Here is a 14,864-nt window from a genome sequence, read left to right as displayed (position 1 = left end):
ATCTGCCTTCACACACACACAAAAGAAAAGTCAGGTCTACTGCTCCGGCTTTGTCTCATCTCACACAGAAACAGAATTTTCAGATCCACCACTCTGTTGCTAAATATCAACGCAGTTTAAAGGACTGTAAAATTGCTTTGTTGTGTTCAATATTTTGGCTGTTTTTTAAGTGTTGACAACATATTTTACTTAGTTTCATCAGCTATTATTTACCAGTCAGCTTTTTTCTCCTTACAGACCCATTTGGGTCTGTTCTTTGTTTAAATCTAGTTTTTATTTACCCATTTACATTCAGAGGCTAAAACAGTAACTCTCACCTGATTGGTCTGATGTACAAGAGCACTGATTTGATTTGAACTAACTGTGACATTAAAAAGGCCTTGTCCTATCTGCACAGACACACAGCACACTCCTAACACTGACAAATCGAGCTTTTATTGTTGTAAAGTATCAGAGGAAATAAATATTCCCTCTGCAGTGGCCTGCAGCAGAAAGATAACCGTGACTGACACGAGGATGTATGTTCAGAGCAGAAAAAAACCTGAAGCGCTTTCTCTGCATGAATTTAAAAAAGGGAAACACAGCAGTAACCGGACTCATCGGAGATGCTGATTTATTTTTGCCCTGTGTGACGTGTGCTTCTCTCCAAGGGACACCAGGGGGCACTCTTTACTATGAAATGCTGCCAGATGGACCTGTCCACTCTTTCCCTGGGTGATGGGTCTTATCGAGGGGTAGCAGGCAGCCAACAACCCTCTGCAGATAGCCAGCTGGTTATTTGTGTAAAGCCTGGGCCCAGAATCCTCGACCATGTTCAATTGAGGCAGCTATGGGTCATATTATTGGACTGTCTGGGTTCCTTTCATGGTATATTGGCTGAAGGCAGCAGCACTAAGGCTGAGGGGAGTGGAGATGTCACAGGACTCAGTGGGTCTGCAAAGGCCTGAAAAGACAATTCAGTTAAAAGTTGTCAGAGTCAGAGAATTGAGAGAAAGAAAGATTAAGAAAAGCTTCATGCACTCCTCTACCCAGGTGCTTTCTGTGCACGATTCACTGTGGAGGCAAGGAGCACATTCTCTCATTTTTGTTAAATCATTTTTGCTTGGTTCAAAAAGAGAGCCGTGCTGTTTTTCTCTCCCTCTGTCTCTCTTGGAAAGAGAGAGAGGAGAGTAATTTAATATTAGCGTGATATTCTTTAATTACTGCAGGTACTTACTCTGTTTACATCTGATGATTTAAAAGCACGCTGGTTTAGATTTTAGTGGAATAAAACTCCAACTTATTCATATTCATCTGTAATTTCAGCTTGCTTCCTAAAGTCAAATCATCAAGACATGTGCCCCTATCTATAATTGATTAAAAGGTGTTTTTTAAGGGGGAAGCTCCATTTTAAGTGAGCAGAGTGAAACTAGACATATTATTTTATATGAACCATTTGGGCATTTGTGGGAAAAGATGCATCCCTATGAGCTCCGGCTCTTGAGTCTCCCTTTGTGTCAGATTAGAAGACAGTGAGGTCTGCCTCCGACAGAGCACCTGCAAATGTGCAGAGATAAGAAGAGGGAGTCACCCAATAAACAGGCCACAGATGACCGGAGCAGCTGCATCATTCAGGAGTGTGTCTGCGCCCCCCCCCCCCCACACACACACACACCCACCCCATTTAATCGGTAACAAATGATATTGTCAGTAGTTTTTTTTTCTATAAGTTAAAAAAATGTAAATCTGTCCATCTTTTGCACTAATCTGATGAATAAATCTCTGTGTTTGTGCTCCTATCACCTCATGCTGTAATGTTTCTCTTATCATTCATGGTGTTTGCAGGAAAAAAACATCCTCTCACTATCCATCGTGGAATGGAATAAAAGTCTGGAATTACCAGGAGGAGGAATCAGAACCAATCGCTAAATGTTCACAGACACCATCTTTGTTCAAAACCTTAAGGGGAGATTTATAGTAATGGTTTGACATTTTCTCAGGTAAGTTGTACGTAAGATCAACACTGATCTCCAGTCTGTGGGAACGGCAGCTTTTGCCTATAATAATTCTTTCAGCATTTCTTTTCTTATGAATGTTTTTTTTTACTGTTTTGGATGTTTTGGCGTGGTCCTCCCAACATAGGGTGAAAAGAAATATGTGATGTCTAAATTTCTGAAATGTCAGTGCCAATACCATCAGCTTCCCACTCTCTACACAACTTTAAATGATAAATGATAAATGGTCCGCACTTGTATAGCGCCTCTCAGAGTAAGGACTCCAAAGCGCTTTACACTACAGTGTATCATTCAACCATTCACACACACATTCACACCCTGGTGGTGATGAGCTACAATGTTGCCACAGCTGCCCTGGGGCGCACAGACAGAGGCAAGGCTACTAATCTTCCTACTAATCAATAATGTGATGTGTTGACCCTCTTGACCCTATCACAGTGTACAATCACAGGACATGTAGCCTACATTGATAGAATAGGGCAGCACACTGAGGAGCAGTGACATTTAACAGATTTCTTTACAATGTTATACACACTGGACATCGTCCAAGTGGACTTTTGACCTCAACTTGTAATTGAACTCGGAGGAGTTTTTCAAAAAGGCTTGAAATTAGAGATGTTTGATATCAACATTTCCACCAATATCTGATGTATGGATTAAGCTTGGCACACCATCATGTATGTACATACAGTACAGGCCATGAGTTTGGACACACCTCATTCACTGTGTTGACTTTATTTTCATGACTGTTTACATTGGTAGATTCTCACTGAAGGCATCAAAACTATGAATACATGTGGAGTTTTGTATTTAATCAACAATGGTGAAATAACTGAAAACATGTTTTATATTCTATCTTCTTCTAAATAGCCGCCCTTTGCTCTGATTACTGCTTTACACACTCTTGGCATTCTCTTGATGAGCTTCAAGAAGTAGTCACCTGAAATGGTTTTCCAACAGTCTTGATGGAGTTCCCAGAGGTGTTTAGCACTTGTTGGCCCCTTTGTGAATGGTCATGGTCATGAAAATAAAGAAAACACATTGAATGAGAAGGTATGCCCAATCTTTTGCCCTGTACTGTATATATAGTCTGGCCACAAGCCATTAAAACAGCCCACTTATCAGGATGGAATCTACAGGTGTCCTTCTAACAGCCTCCACACGCAACTGGACAGTGCTAGGACCAATCAGAGCAACGAACAACGTGACATACTCACCGCTACAGATGTCTGTCTGCATGCACTGTAGAAGAAGATGCAAATACATCCTTTTTCTAAAAAAAGGACTTAAGTACCTCTATCTGCCCATTTCTAAATAGTCCAAAGTTGATGCCAAAGCACTTTCAAATGATTACCTTTTCTGAGCCAACTTTTTCTCCGTTGCAGCTCTGGTGTTGAGCCCACTCCACAAATGTAGTTTGAGCCAACAGCAGACCTGCTGAGGCTACAATGGAGCGTGGCTAGACTGACCTGCAGCTCAAAATCTTTTTACTGTCGCTATGGTTGCCTCCCCCCTGCACACACACACACATACATGCGCGCGCACAGTTAAATGATTTTATGTTAAAATCACATATTCAATTCAATTCAATTCAATTTTATTTATACAGCACCAAATCACGAAAAGAGTCATCTCAAGGCACTTCACATAATAAACATTCCATTTCAGGTCAGTTCATTAAGCCAATCAGAAAAATGTTTCCTATATAAGGAACCCAGCAAATTGTATCAAGTCACTGACTAGTGTCAGTGACTTTACAGCAATCCTCATATTAAGCAAGCATATAGCGACAGTGGAGAGGAAAACTCCCTTTTAACAGGAAGAAATCTCCAGAGAATCCTGGCTCAGTATAAGCAGCCATCCACCACAACTCACTGGGGATCGAGAAGACAGAGCAGACACACAAACACACACACACACACACACACACACACACACACACACACACACACACACACACACACACACACACACACACCAAGCAATGTGTCCATGGTTACACCGTGATTGCTTAGTAATTAGCAATTAGCTATTTTGCGAGAGATAAACTTTATTGTATTTATCCTAGTGAATCTATAATTCAACGGGTAAACTAGCAGTAGCACATCCAACGTCAAGGAAACAAAAAGTTATTATCAGGAGAGGAAGAAAGTTTAAGTGGTTAGCAGCAGTGTGCTAGACGATAGCCCCCTCCATGTGGCCACCACAGCTCAGCAGAACATCACTGTAGCTTCTTCTGGGGAGAAAAACACTTAGAGAAAAAATAAAGTTAATAGCTGAAGTAGCAGGAAATAATACAGTTAAAGAGCAGATTGTAGAAGAAAGTAGTAGAGTGTGAAAAGTGGTCAGTGTATCTTCCAGCAGTCTAAGCCTATAGCAGCATAACTACAGAGATAACTCTGGATAACCTAGCCTTTTTATATGGAGGCATGTTGGAGGTGTACAAACTGTACACTCCACCCACCTCTACTCCCCCACTTGTCCAGATCTAGGCTAACATCAGATTTTAACCATAAGCCCTATCAAATAAGAATGTTTTAAGCCTAGTCTTAAAAGTAGACAAGGTGTCTGCCTCACAGACTAAGGCTGGGAGCTGGTTCCACAGGAGAGGAGCCTGATAACTAAAAGATCTGCCTCCCATCCTAATTTTAGATATTCTGGGAACCACCAGTAAACCTGCAGTCCGAGAGCGAATTGCTCGGTTAGGAACGTATGGAACAATCAGATCACTGATATACGATGGAGCTTGATTATTAAGAGCTTCATATGTGAGAAGAAGGATCTTAAAATCTATTCTGATTTTAACAGGTAGCCAATGTAGGGAAGCTAAGATAGGAGATATGATCGCTCTTTTTAATTCTCATCAGAACTCTAGCTGCAGCATTTTGGACAAGCTGAAGACTTTTAACTACATTCTGTGGACTTCCTGAGAGTAATGAATTACAGTAATCCAGTCTTGATGTAATAAATGCATGAACTAGTTTTTCAGCATCACTCCTGGAAAGGATGCTTCTAATCTTAGCAATATTCCGAAGGTGGAAAAAGGAAATCCTACAAACCTGATTAACCTGGGATTTGAATGACATGTCCTGGACAAAGATAACACCAAGGTTCCTTACTTTGTTCTCGGTGACTAATTTAATGCCATTCAGGTCAGGTGATTGACTAAGCAATTTCCTTTTCTGGATTTCTGGTCCAAAGATGAGAACTTCCATCTTGTCTTGATTTAAAAGCAAAAAGTTTAGAGTCATCTTATTTTTTATGTCCTCAAGACAAGCCTGTAATCTACCTAACCGATTAGGTTCATCAGGGTTAATGGATAAACATAACTGAGTATCGTCAGCATAACAGTGAAAGTTTATTCCATGCTGTTCAATGATTTTACCAATTGGGAGCATATATATAGTAAAAAGAATTGGTCCTAGCACTGAACCCTGTGGTACTCCACAAGTAACCCTAGAGTATGAAGAAGATTTGTCATGTACATTTACAAAATGAAATCTATCAGACAGGTAGGATTTAAACCAGCCTAGCGCTGTTCCTTTGATCCCTACAACATGTTCAAGCCTTTCTACAAGAACATTGTGATCTACTGTGTCAAAAGCATCACTGAGATCTAACAAGACTAGAACAGACACAAGATTCTTATCTGAGGCCATGAGAATATCATTTGTAACTCTCATTAATGCAGTTTCAGTACTGTGATACGCTCTAAAACCAGAATGAAATTCCTCCAACATATCATTAGTGTTTAAATGCTCACATACTTGGATGGCCACTATTTTCTCCAGGACTTTGGATAAAAATGGAAGGTTAGATATTGGTCTATAATTCATGGGGCCATCTGGATCCAGAGAAAGCTTCTTAAGTGAAGGTTTGATTACAGCAACCTTAAAATCCTGTGGTACATACCCATTTACTAAGGATTGATTGATTATATCTAGAATGGGGGCAGTAACCATAGAAAATGCATCTTTAAATAATTTGGTTGGGATTGGATTTAAAATGCAAGTGGAAGGTTTAGATGAAGCTAATATTTTTTGATAACTCTGAAAGCTCAACTGGGGCCCTGTCCACACGTAGCCGGGGATCTGCCAAAACGTAGATATTTTACTACGTTTTGGCCTGTCATCCACATGAAAACAGAGTTTTTTCACACGAAAACGGATCTTTTTAAAAACTCCGGCCAAAGTGAAGATCTGCGTTTTCTCCGTTTTGGGTATCTGCGTGTGGACAGACAAAACCGGAGTTTTAAGGTCTGCAACGTCACTTTCCGCGACAAAGAAATGCTGACATCACGTATGCGACCTGTGTTTACACTAGCCGGCATCATGGAAGCCCTCAGAGCTGCGCTCTGTCACTACCCGATCCATCAATTGTCCAAGCGTTTTTTGCTTGTTTGTTTTTGCAAGCAGAATTACTGCTCCTTGCGGAAGACCACAGACGAAGGACGGGGTTAAGAACGGGGGAAGTACTGCCGCCTACAGGTCTGGCATGTCCTTAACAACGTATTAATCTGGGTACGTGTGGACAGAGTTTGTTTTTAAAACACAGTGGTGTGGATGCAAGTTTTTGGAGGGGCGAATATTTGTTTTTTTAAAAACCCCGGCTACGTGTGGACTAGGCCTGGATCAAAACGGTTCAAGCACAGATGAGGTTCTACAGTTACCTCTGATGCTGCCTCACTTACTGAGGAAGAAGAAATCACATTAGGGAGGATGCTAAAGATTTTGTTTCTAATGGAATTAATTTTACTTGTGAAAAATCCCATAAAGTCATTACTGCTGAGGGCTAAGGGAATAGATGGTTCAGAGCTATGATTCTGGGTAAGTTTGGCAACTGTACTTTAAAGAAATTTAGGATTATTCTTATTCTCCTCAATTAACACTGAGAAATAAGCAGTTCTAGTTTGTTGAAGCTTATTTTTATAAAGCACAAGGCTATTTTTCCAGGATAGGTAGGCCTCCTCATGGTGCGTAGAGCGCCATGTTCTCTCGAATTTTCTAGAGTTTTGTTTTAATGCTCATAAATGAGAATTAAACCAGGGAGCCAACTTCCTGTCCCTAATTACCTTCTTTTTTAAAGGGGCAACATCATCTAATTCCACACGTAAAGAGGAATTAACATGATGAACTAAGGCATCAATTTGTGAGGGGCTAGAACTGAAAATATTGCCCTCTGCTATGTTCCTCTGAGATGCAGAGGACAGTAAAGATGGAACAGTTGATTTAAAAGATGCAACTGCGTTGTAAGATACAGACCGACTATAGTGAAATTTACTTTCATGTCTCGAGAACTCAGTTATAAAAAACTCAAAGGTTATCAGAAAGTGGTCCGAGAGGACTGGATTATGTGGAAAGATCGTTATTTCCTCACACTCTATGCCATAACTCAGCACAAGGTCCAATGTATGATGGCAGGAGTGGGTGGAGCTATGTATTCTTTGAGTAAAACCAATTGAGTCTAGGATATTACTAAAGGCTACATTGAGGCTATCATTTTCAATGTCCACATGAATGTTAAAATCCCCCACTATAATGACCTTATTAGTATTTAGCACCAAATCAGATAAAAAAAAAATCAGAGATCTGATCCACAAATTCAGAGTAAAGGTTGGTTTATGCTTGACGCGTCCGCGAGGTCCACACGGCTTCGCGCAGGGAAATTGAATCATTTTAATGACCACGCCCCTCCACCGCACCTCCGCACAGCCCAAAATTTCCGCAACGCACACCTAGGAAAATTTCTAACCACGCGGACGGTCGGACGCAGAAAACCATGGCGGACAGGCAAGAACTAGTATGGCAGAAAGACATTTGTATGATTCAGCTTTCAGAGATCACCGTGATCAACATGTTGTTAATAATTCTTGGAGAGAAATAGCTCGCACTGTCGGAAAAGATGAGGACGCTGTTAAAAATGCTAGAATGCCATGTTGTAAACAACAGTACTTTCTACTTCTACTATGGTGTTGTGTCGGATGCATGCTGTAGAGCTCCATGCTGCCCCATTCAGTTTGGGAGAATATTGTCTCACCGCAGAGACAAGCCGCATGAACCATAAACGCTGCGAGTTGTGAAGCGCGTTCCATCCGCGAGCCGCATCACCAAGCGGAAAGTGAGTGCATCAAGCATAAACCAAGCTTGAGGGCCTGGTGAACGATATAAAACTACAAACAAGAGTGGTTTTACAGTTTTGCTATCTGGATTAGGAAAACTAAGAATAAGATGTTCGAACAAACTGTAGCAATTTATTGGTAAGGGATTGATTAATAAGTCCGAATGAAAAATGGTTGCTACTCCTCCTCCTCGCCCTGTACTTTGAGTAATATGATGATTTAAATAATTAAAAGGAGTCGACTCGTTTAAACTAACACAGTCCCCTTGCTGCAGCCAGGATTCTGTGAGAGAGAGCAAAGAAATCTGATTATCAAAAATCAAGTCATTAACTAACAAAGTCTTAGAAAAAATAAATCTAATGTTCAATAACCCACATTTAATTTTTTAATTTTATGCTCTGTTGAATTTGTTCTAATATTTATGAGATTTTCATGATTTGTTTTATTAAGCCTGATATTTAATCTGTGTGATTTTGGCTGTGGGCAGGACACTGTCTCTATGGGGTAGTGGGTGGGTAACAGTACAGAAGCAGCAGAGGGGTGTGTTAAATTACGACTCTGCTTCCTGGTCTGGACCCTGGGTTGTCATGGAGGACTAATAAAACTGGCCATGTTCCTAGAAAGAAGAGCTGCTCCATCCAAAGAGGGATGGATGCCATCTCTTCGCATCAAACCAGGTTTTCCCCAAAAATGTTTTGTAATGATCAATGTAGCCCACGTTGTTTTCAGGACACCACCTAGACAACCAGTGGTTGAAGGACAGCATGCGGCTAAACATGTCGTCACTGGTCTGATCAGGCAGGGGGCCAGAGAAAATTACGGAGTCCGACATTGTTTTGGTGAACTTACACACCGAAGCAACATTAATTTTAGTGACCTCCGATTGGCGTAACCGGGTGTCATTACTGCCAGCGTGAATAACATTCTTACTGTATTTACACTTATCCTTAGCCAGCAGTTTCAGGTAAGATTTAATGTCGCCCGCTCTGGCCCAGGTAAACATTTAACTATGGTTGCTGGAGTCTCTAATGTCACGTTTCTGACAATGGAGCTGCCAATAATCAGAGTCGGCTTGTCAGTGGGTGCGTCACTGAGCTTTGAAAATCTGCTAGAAACATGGATGGGTTGGTGGTGGCCCACGGGCTGAGTTCTATGCTTCCTGCGTACCGTCACCCAGCCGGCCTGAGGTCCCGGCTGCTCGGGCTCTTCTGAAGGGTCGCTACGGGGTGGTTCGGAGCTAGTTAGCCCCGCGCTAGCTAAGTAGCTATGGCTGTTTACGGGCTTTTCAACAGTGCGAAGCCGGGCCTCCAATTCCGACACCCTCGCCTCCAAAGCTACAAAAATGCTACATTTATTACACATACAATTTTCACTAAAGGAGGCAGAGGAGTAACTAAACATCTGACACAGAGAGCAAGAGATAGGAGACGGAGAAGCAGAGACAGAAGTAGCCATAGCCGTGCTGAGGCTAAGCTAACTGGACGAGCAAACTGTTCAACACCAAATAAACTGCGTGCAAACTCAAATGGTTCCCTAAAAGCTAGGTGGAACAACAGAAAATGTGTGTTTTAGCATGCTTATGTGCTACAATAACTCAGAGATATCCTAGTACAGAGAAATTAAATCAGTTTTAGCAAGCCACAAACACCATACAGCTACATGTAGTTTAACACTGAAAGCAGGAAACAGGAAATGCCTTACCGCCAGGGAGGGAGGAGCCTGCTGCCAGGACACCACCTAGATATGGTCATATCTCCTCCTATGCATATTAAACTTTAACCCTTTATAGGGCCAACGTTCCTATTTAGACACTTCCACTCACACCATAAATTATGTTGGTGTGCCTTTTCACAAAGTCTTAGAATTATGGGATTTCACCCAGACAATCATCAGAGATCAAGCTAGTCATGGTTTGTGCCATTCCACTAATCAGTGCGGGGCTATAACGCGCCAAATAATGGTCTGTCTGCAGAACCAGAAAACCCCTCAGTCTCCTCTCGTTTTTAAGGTCAGGTCTCTAAAACTAACAATGCTAGGTTTATGAAACTCTCACATCACAAGGTTGACTAGTTGTGCTAAATAAGGATATATGTGTTGCAAATGTTAAACTCAGTAAACTTGGGAAAATCTTAGCATGAAAATCAAATCTGCCATACTTTAACATACAAGTAAAAGAAACAAGTAAAATTAATTATGAATATTTTTCAGTAAAATCTGTTGGTTTTTTTAGACATAATCTTAATATTCATGGTAACTGTAGGAAACACTTTGGTCTAATGCTGGTATCTGAAAGATCACTTACTGATACATTTTTAGAAAAACAAACTACTTACTAACAGTCAATATGGATTTAGAGCTAATTGTTCAATATCACTGGCACTAATTGAAACACTAGAGGACATTACAAATGCTATAGATCAGAAAAAGTGTGCAGTAGGAGTATTCATAGATCTAACAAAAGCATTTGACACAATCAGTCATAACATTTGACTAAATAAACTGGAACGCTATGGAATTAGGGGGGTGGCACTAGACTGGATCAGGAATTATTTGACCGACAGGAAGCAGTTTGTGAAGTTGGATGGAATCAACTCATCGTGCTTGGACATTGTTTGTGGTGTTCACCAGGGGTCAGTGCTAGGTCCAAAACTGTTCATTCTTTATATTAATGACATCTGCGAGGTGTCACAATCATTAAAGTTAATTTTATTTGGAGATGATACAAATATTTTCTGTTCTGGGGATAATTTCAAGGAACTCCTACAAACACAAAAGTCAAACACATTCTGGACCAAAAGTCACTCCACATTCTAAACTGTTCACTTATTTCCACATATTTAAATTACTGTACAGAGGTTTGGGGAAACACCTATAAATGTGCATTACCATCATTATCTGTGTTACAAAAAAGGGCTCTAAGGATCATTCATAACACTGGTTACAGAGATCATACAAACTCATTATGTTTAAAACCACAAATCTTAAAATTTCCAGAGATAGTTCAGTTTAAAACAGCACAGCTAATGTAGAAAGTAAACAATAAACTACTTCCAGACAACATATTAAAACTGTTTCATAAAAGGGAGGGGAGGTATCAGTTAAGAGGGGAGTTAAAATTCAAACATGCTCGAGTCAGAACATTAAAAACTTTCAGTGTGTCTGTGTGCAGTGTGAAACTGTGGAACAGAATGAGTGATCAATTGAAGCAATGTCCAAACGTGATGCTGTTTAAAAAAAGGCTTCAACTCATGATGTTTACCAAATACAAGGAAGAAGGTCCAAAAGTCTGTGCCTAAACACAAAATGTTTGTATTTATGATATGATCTTTATTAACCACGTGCCATTTGTGTGAATATGTTGCAAAGTAATTTGCAGAAAAACTACCAGACAACTATAAATAACTATTAGTTATTTGATGTTGAGAAAGGGGTGGGATTAAATAATCTGATGCTTCTTCCTACTCCCTTTTGAACATGTGTATATAAAAAAAACAGAAGGAGAAGTTACTTATGTTGTGTGTATTACTATGTGTATGTACGCATGTTCAAAATAAAGACAAAGAGGAGAAAGTGAATGCACCATTAGCTAAACTATCAAGCTAACACTATCTTAGTCTATTTTGCTGCTGGAGCAGATTAAGATGCCTCATACTCAGATCGTTGTCGCTGGTTTCATCATCACCCAATCACCCATCACATTTAGCCAAACTTTAGAACGCATTCTCTTTCTTCTATTCGGAATTTCAGCGTTCTGATGAGAAAGCGGACACACCATTAACTAAACGGAAGCTAACATGTCAAGCTAAAGTTATCATAAACAATGTATTTATCTACTGGAGCAGATTAAGATGATGAGGCCTCACTTAGATTGGTGCCTTAACAAGTACCAAATTCGGTACCCATCCCTAGTTAGTGAGTTTCCGGTTAACCAGCTATTAATCGTTAAGAGGCGTCAATAACTGTTTAAATTTTTTTTTTTTGGAAACGTGTGTAAGCGGGTGATGTGTTGTGCATATGCACTGTTAACTTTGAGCGGCTGGACTGGGGTTGGAGTTTGCTTGACACGGTTGAGACCATCACTCGTGCGCGGACTATTTTCCCGGTGTCTGGTGAAGCTTTCAAATAAACGGAGACGTGTTCCCGTACTCCAAAGGTATTTCGCCTATCTCTTCTTTGTCCTGAGACCACTAGCTCGAACCTCTACAGCTCGCATGTTACATTGTGTTACATTGGTGGCAGCGGTGTTTGGCAACGTTTATCCCCGGGACGTGGCTCGTGAGAAGGCGACTGTTAGCCACGCAGGACCATGTTCGGAGGCTCTTTTACCGGTATGGACGAGGACAAGTATAGCCCAGTTTGGACTGATGATGTGTGTAATGTCAAAGTGGAGCTACCCACCCCGTTTTGTGGCGACGGTCGTAAACTCCGTCAGCTCGTCAGCCTCCAGGAACTCCAGCTGGACACTCTATCCTCCCCGAATCACTAGGAGAAGGTTTCAGTCCAGTCAGCAGCTCCCTCATCTCAGGGCCAGAGGAGTGAGCCCGCGGTCCACCCAGCAGAGCTCGCCGGTCTCCGAGCTGAGCTGGCCCAACTCCATCAGGGCCTCAGTCTCCAGGAGCTCCAGCTGGACGGTCTGTCCTCCCTGATCTCCCAGTTTCCGGCGCCACTAGTTTGGTCCGCTCCGGTCCCGACAGTGACCCAAGAGGCTCTTCCCCCAGGCCGGCCAGTCCAGAAGTCGGCAGCTCCTCCTGCAGCGGCTCCGCCTCCACTCCCGAAGTCGACTGTTCCGGTCCAGAAGTTGGCGGTCCAGAAGTCGGCGGTCAAGAATTCGGCGGTCAGGAAGCCAGCAATCCAGAAGTCGATGCCTCTTCCAGTCCTGTGGTCGACTCCTCTTCCAGTCCTGCGGTCGACGCCTCCTCGTGTTCTGAAGTCGATGCCTCCTCGTGTCCTGATGTCGACGCCTCCTCGTGTTCTGAAGTTGACGCCTCCTCGTGTTCTGAAGTCGACGCCTCCTCGTGTTCTGAAGTCAACGCCTGCTCGTGTCCTGAAGTTGACGCCCCCTCGTTTCCTGAAGTCGACGCCTTCTCCACTCCAGAGGTCGACGCCTCATCCACTCCAGAGGTCGACGCCTCATCCACTCCAGAGGTCGACGCCTCATCCACTCCAGAGGTCGACGCCTCATCCACTTCAGAGGTCAACGCTCCCTCGTGTCCAGAGGTCGACGCTCCCTCGTGTCCAGAGGTCGACGCTCCCTCCAGTCCAAAGGTCGATGCTCCCTCCAGTCCAGAGGTCAACGCTCCCTCCAGTCCAGAGGTCGATGCTCCCTCCAGTCCAGAGGTCGACGCTCCCTCCAGTCCAGAGGTCAACGCTCCCTCCAGTCCAGAGGTCGACGTTCCCTCCAGTCCAGAGGTCGACGTCACCTCCAGTCCAGAGGTCGACGTCCCCTCCAGTCCAGAGTTCGACGTCCCCTCCAGTCCAACGACGCCGTCCCCAGTCCCGTGGTTGATGCCGTCCCCAGTCCAGTGGTCGACGCCGTCTCCAGTCCAGTGGTCGACGCTGCCTCCAGTCCAGAGGTCGTCGCCGCCACCTCCAGTCCAAAAGTCAAGGACGTCTCCTCCAGCGTCTCTGCCTCCGGTCGCCGCCGGTCCTGCCCTCGCCAGACGCAGGCCCCCAAGAGCCCGTTGTCGCCTCCTCCTCTGCCACAGATGTAGGCCCCCAAGAGCCAGTCGTCGCCTCCTCCTCTGCCACAGACGCATGCCCCCAAGATCCCGTCATTATCGCCTCCTCTGCCCCAGGCGCAGACCTCCAAGAGCCCGTCGTCGCCTCCTCTGCCCCAGGCGCAGGCCCTCGGTCTCTACTGGTCCCTGCCTCCTCTCCGTCGGTCCCTCGGTCCCTCTCGACCCTCCCTCCGGGGCCCCCTCCTCCCGCCCTGCTCTATATTCCTGTGGGCGTCTGGAATCTGCCCTTTGGGGGGGGGGGGAGGTGGGGGGGGGGGGGGGGTAGTGTCACACCCTGTCCTGTCTCCCCATTCTGTTCAGTCCTGTGTCCATGTTAATTGCTCCCACCTGCCTCTAGTCTCCCAATCACCCAAGGTCCCAGCTCCTCCTATATTTAAACCCTGTTAGTCAATTTTGTCTGGTTGGCTCATTGTTTCATTGTCCTGCATGTCCTCCATTAAATCAGTGTTTAAAATGTTCCTGTCTGCGTCCCGGCCTGTTTCTTTCCCTGCACTTGGATCCTCACCTCCGTCTCACTCACCGGCACGTTGTGACACTCTTCGCTACTTGGATTAAACAGTTTGAGGCTGACGTTCGCGTCCAAACCCGAGGAGCGGAAAGACGGAGCTACACCGCCACTTTGGCTGCTCTTTTGCCCACTAGACTGGACGGAGCCGCTTTCCTTTTGTAGTGACCAGGTGGCTTTGACTGTGTTAAAGAGAAGTTAAATGAGGCATTTGGACAGAAACAGTTCATACTATACTTTCAGACCTGTGTTTCTGCTCGGCCTAGGCTTGCTAATGAGAGCTTGGAGATATATGCGGCTGATATTCTGAGTCTTGTCACGGAGGCTTTTCCTGAGTATGATGCCGGGGCACAAAATGGAGAAAAGTTTTGGCGTTTTCTCGCTGGACTGGACTGGATGTCATGAACAGGGGGCTACTGTTCTAGACGAGGCCCTTATTATAGCTGGACGTTGGGAGCAGGCTAGGCTGGCCTTGGGCGTGGGGACGCAGACTGGCAACTTCTCCTTGA

At 43.8% G+C, this 14,864-nt stretch overlaps 1 protein-coding gene and 1 pseudogene across 1 annotated transcript in view; both read right to left on the bottom strand.

Annotated features, from left to right (window-relative positions):
- LOC139069636 (uncharacterized) overlaps nt 1-14,864 on the bottom strand; it is a 438,794-nt gene that overhangs the window by 163,054 nt on the left and 260,876 nt on the right. The window lies entirely within an intron of this gene.
- LOC139070691 (uncharacterized) lies at nt 8,698-9,459 on the bottom strand (annotated as a pseudogene).

Source organism: Nothobranchius furzeri, chromosome 1, assembly GCF_043380555.1.
Source record: "Nothobranchius furzeri strain GRZ-AD chromosome 1, NfurGRZ-RIMD1, whole genome shotgun sequence".
Lineage (NCBI taxonomy): Eukaryota > Metazoa > Chordata > Actinopteri > Cyprinodontiformes > Nothobranchiidae > Nothobranchius > Nothobranchius furzeri.
Note: the sequence above shows the minus strand (reverse complement) of the source record. Positions and strands in the feature narration are given on the sequence as shown.